The sequence below is a fragment of the Triticum aestivum genome, chromosome 5B, assembly GCF_018294505.1.
Source record: "Triticum aestivum cultivar Chinese Spring chromosome 5B, IWGSC CS RefSeq v2.1, whole genome shotgun sequence".
NCBI lineage: Eukaryota > Viridiplantae > Streptophyta > Magnoliopsida > Poales > Poaceae > Triticum > Triticum aestivum.
Window position 1 is genome coordinate 242,540,323 of NC_057807.1, and position 5,438 is coordinate 242,545,760.

Sequence of the window (5,438 nt, forward strand, 5' to 3'; positions counted from 1 at the left end):
CTGCACCCCCCGCATTATGCACTTGGCCATGACTCCGGTCATGGTCAATCCGGAATGGGCCAGCAACCTTATCCAGCCCATCAAATAATGGACGCCCTTGTCTTCCTCCAGTTGAGGGCTCCGCGGGCGCCAACTTAGGCGTTTCTTCAGAGGAGCATTGCTGAACTCCGGGAGGCCGATCCGAACTGGGTCCGGCAGTGGAGCGTCTTCTACATAAAACCATTCCGAAGGCCAGTCTTCGGACGCCTTCTTTGGGGTTCCGGATGGATATCCGGTCCTGGCGATGCGCCATATTTCGGCACCGCCCACTTGATATATTGACCCCTCGTGAGAACGGGGTACGAGGCAGAATAGCCTCTTCCACAGCGCAAAATGGGGCTCGATGCCCAGGAATAGCTCACAAAGAGCTACGAAACCCGCGATGTGCAGAATAGAGGCGGGCGTGAGGTGATGGAGCTGGAGTCCATAGAACTCCAGAAGCCCGCGGAGGAACGGATGAACGGGAAATCCAAGCCCCCTTATTAGATAGGGGACGAAGCACACCCGCTTTCCTTTAGAGGGGATAGGGGTGGCCTCCGCCTGCTTCCCACCTTTGTAGGTGGCCAGCCCGGCTCGAACCGGGACCATAAAGGCCGGAGGGAGATATCCCTCCGCTTGAAGCTTCACCAGCTCGTTGTGCGGAACTGAACATCTCCTCCAATCTCCTGGCGGAGGGCTGGAAGCGCGAGAGGAGGAGCCGCGTCGACGGTCCATGATGGAATGGGTTTTCGGTCGGAAGCGCTCCGATGAGTACTCGCGGAAGGAGGATGGTGTGATTTGGATCTGGATTCTTATCTCTCTTATAGGCAGATTATTTGCGCAGCTAGGGGGTAAAACATAAAAGATACCCTGGCTTTTCGCATTCGTGTGACGCATGGAAGAGGGCCATTATTGGGCGTGGAAGCCAAGGACCGCAACATTTGTAAGGGAGCCGGACACTATTCGGCAAGCACATGGAATTTGAAGGAGAACCCGCCTTGCAACGCCGAAGACTATAAATGCGCTGGACTCGTCGTCATTGAAGCCTGGTTCGGGGGCTACTGAGGGAGTCCTGGACTAGGGGGTGTCCGGATAGCCAGACTATCATCATCGGCCGGACTCCAAGACTATGAAGATACAAGATTGAAGACTTCGTCCCGTGTCCGGATGGGACTTTCCTTGGCGTGGAAGGCAAGCTTGGCGATACGGATATGTAGATCTCCTACCATTTTAACCGACTCTGTGTAACCCTAGCCCTCTCCAGTGTCTATATAAACCGGAGGGTTTTAGTCCGTAGGACACACAACCATTACAACAATCATACCATAGGCTAGCTTCTAGGGTTTAGCCTCCTTGATCTCGTGGTAGATCCACTCTTGTACTACCCATATCATCAATATCAATCAAGCAGGAGTAGGGTTTTACCTCCATCGAGAGGGCCCGAACCTGGGTAAAAACATCGTGTCCCTTGTCTCCTGTTACCATCCGCCTAGACGCACAGTTCGGGACCCCCTACCCGAGATCCGCCGGTTTTGACACCGATAGGCCGTCTGCGGGGGCTCTTGAGTCAGATCCGACTTCTTCGGGAGGAGCCGGCACGAAGATGGAGTCTGATTCTGGAGAAGGTTTGATAGACGGCTTAAGGAGGCGCTGAAGAGCGACGCCGGATGGTATTGCTTGGCGGGTGGAGCCGACTCGTGCCAAGGCGTCTGATTGGTCGTTGTCATTCCTTGACACGTGAAGGAACTCGCACCCCTCGAAGTATCCGCTGAGTTGCTGCACCAGGAAGCAGTAGCTCGCCATGTTTGCATCTTTGGCGTCCCAGTCGCCAGATGACTGCTGGACCACCAAATCGGAGTGGCCATAGCACAGGATCCGGCGAATGCCGAGCTCTTTGGCAAGCCGGAGCCCGTGAATGAGTGCCTCATATTCGGCGACGTTGTTGGAGGCGGCGAAGCGGATCTGCATCACATACTTGAGCTTGTCGCCTTTAGGGGAGGTGAGGACGACACCGGCTCCCAGGCCGGTGCGCATCTTGGAGCCGTCGAAATGCATCCGCCAATGGGTGGAGTCAGGTGCTGGCGGTAGGTACTAGGTCTCGGCCCAGTCAACGAGGAAGTCGGCCAGTGCTTGCGACTTGATGGCGGTGCGGGGCTGGTAGTAGATGGTGTAGGGAGCCAAATCTATGGCTCATTTGGCTACTCGGCCAGAAGCATCTCGGCTTTCGATGATCTCGGCCAGCGGGGCTGTGCAAACCATAGTGATTGGATGCTCTTGAAAGTAAGGCTTCAGCTTCTTGGCGGCAAAATGCACACCGTAGCACATCTTCTGGTAGTGGGGGTAGTTCTGCTTGGAGGTCGACAGTACCTCGCTCAAGTAATACACCGGTCTCTGGACAGGGAGCGCCTTGCCTTCCTCCTTGCGTTCGACTACAATGACTGTGCTGACTACTCAGCTGGTGGCGGCAATGTATAGGAGCAAGGGCTCTTTGGGAGTCGGAGCCGCCAGCACAGGAGGAGTAGTTAACATCTTCTTCAGCTGGAGAAATGCTTCATCCGCCTTGTGGTTCCACTCAAAAAAGGTGGTCTTCTTCATCAATTGATACAAAGGGAGAGCTTTCTCGCCCAGCCGACTGATGAACCGACTAATGGACGCCAAGCAGCCGGTGAACTTCTGCACATCTAACAGTCAGCTGGGTACCTCCATCCTCTCGATGGCCTTGATCTTCACGGGGTTGCACTCTATGCCGCGTTCAGAGACCAGGAAACCAAGGAGTTGGCCGGCTGATACTCCGAAAACGCACTTTTCAGGGTTGAGCTTGATCTGGAATCCGCGCAGGTTCTCAAAGGTTTCCTTGAGGTCTTCCAGCAGCATCCCACGCTTCTCCGTCTTCACCACCACATCATCCACGTAGACGTGGGCATTGCTGCCGAGTTGCTTGAGGAGGCACTTCTGCATGCAACGCTGATAAGTGGCGCTGGCATTCCTCAAGCCGAACGTCATGGTCAGGTAGCAAAAGACTCCGAACGGCGTGATGAAGGCGGTCTTCAGTCTGTCTGCCGGGTTCAGCTTGATCTGGTGATATCCTGAATATGCATCTAAGAAACTCAACAGCTCGCATCCGGCTGTGGAATCTATCACCTGATCGATTCTTGGCAAGGCAAAGGGGTCCTTGGGGCAAGCCTTGTTGAGGCTTGTGTAATCAATGCACATCCGCCACTGCTTGTTTTTCTTCAGTACCAAGACCGGGTTTGCCAACCACTCTGGAAAAAACACCTCCATAATGAAGCCGGCCGCCAGGAGCCGGGCTATCTCTTCTCCAACAACTCTTCTCTTCTCTTTTGACAGGCGGCGCAAGGGCTGCCTGACGGGCTTCACATCAGGTCGGACATGTAACTTGTGCTCGGCGAATTCCGTCGGTACACCTGGCATGTCTTTAGGGGACCATGCAAAGATGTCTCGATTCTCACGGAGGAAATCGACGAGCTCGCCTTCCTATTTACTATCAAGGTTTGTTCCCATGACAGCGTACCTCTCTGGGTGCTCTGGGTCCAAGGGTATATTCTTAGTCTCTTTGGCCGGTTTGAACGAACCCTCAACTTCCGACTCCTTGGGGTCAGGCGACATCTCTGGCTGCTTTCCGGCCATCGCCACGACCCGATCAAGGAGCCGCTTCTCAGCTGCGATCACCAGGGACTCAGCCAGCCGACTGCTCTCGGCTGCGCAAGCGGACGACTTCCCGTAGTCGCCGACTACGGTCAAAATTCCCTTGGAACTCGCCATCTTCATCTTGAGGTAGGCGTAGTGGGGGACTGCCATAAACTTGGCCAAAGCAGGCCGGCCAAGTAATGCATGGTAGGGGCTTTCGAGGTCCACCACTTCAAACCAGACTAGCTCTCGGCGGAAATGATCTTTGTCTCCGAAGAGAACGTCTATCATGATCTTGCCGATTGGTGAGCAGGAAAGGCCAGGTACGATGCCGTGGAACACAGTCCGGCTGCTCTGCAGCTGTCTTTGCTTGATTCCTAGCTTCTCCATAGTGTCCTTGTACAGGATGTTGATGCTGCTGCCTCCATCTATCAGCACTCACGAAAAGCGAGCGGCCCGCCTATCAGTGGCCAAGGTGGCACTCAGGACTAAGGCATAGGAGCCCGGATTCGGCATCACCTCTGGGTGATCTGCTCTGCTCCAACTGGTAGGCTTCTCGGACCAATGCATGAACTCTGGAGTGTTTGATGCCACTACATTCACTTCTTGCTGCTGCAGCCGTCTGCTGCTTCGATCATCAGCCACACTAGTGAACACCACATAGGCTCCATGCTCTTCTGGGTACTCGTCTTGTACTGCGCCGACTGGCCATGCAGCCGGCTGCTGGGGCGGCGGTGGAGGCGGCGGCCTAGCAGGCGGGGGAGGAAGGAGGCCGTCTCCCTTGGCGATTCTGGTGAGCCAGTGGCACTTTCGGGTGGTGTGGTTTGACGGCTTCGCGCCACTGTGGAACTTGCAGGGGCCATCCAGAGTCTGCTCGTAAGAGAAGGCTGGCAACCAGTTGGACTTGCCGCCTTTCTGCCGCTTGGCCGGAGGCTGCCCCTCCGGCTGTTGATCTTCGACTGTTGCAACCTGCCGACTGCTGGAAGTCGGCTGTTGGGCCTTGCGTTTGTTGTCGTTCTGTTGTTGTCGCTGACTGGCGTCTCCAACTGGAGTTCTGGGAGCCTGAGGGGCCACTTTGCCAGCCGCGTTAACTTGAATCTCCGTCTTCATGGAGGAGTCAGTTGTGGCGTACTTGTCTGCTATGACTAGCAGTTCATCGAGGGTTTCCGGCTCGTCGCAGAGGAGCTTGTGCTTGAGGAGGGTGCCTTCTCGGCACCCGGCGGTGAAGTACTCGATAGCCTGCACCTCGTGCACGCCCTCGCAGGGGTTCCGAAGCTCACCCCAGTGCGTGAGGTAGTCGCGTGTTGACTCGTCAGGGCCTTGCACGCACAAGGAAAGCTGGCGCGGCTTGGGAGGTTGCTTGTACGTGCTCGTGAAGTTGCGGATGAAGGCTTTGGTGAAGTCGACCCAGCTGTTGATGTTGCGGGGCTTCAGACTGTTCAACCATGTTCGGGCCGTGCCCTGGAGCATGAGTGGAACATACTTCACGGCAACTCGCTTGTTGCCGTTTGCTATGTTGACGGTCGTGGAGTAATCAATTAGCCAGTCTTCCGGCTTCACGGAGCCGGTGTATTTGGGTGTGTCTCGGGGGAGCGTGAACCCTTTGGAAAAAGGCTCGTCTCGGATGCGGGGTCCAAAGCAAGGCGGACCCAGCTCATCTTCTTCTTCCAGCGCCAGGGATCGGTGGAGTCGGCCGATCCGGTGGCGAGCGTCATTTTCTCTGACTCCCTCTCGGCGGCCAAGGCGGCCACCGAGAGTCGGATGCTCAACAG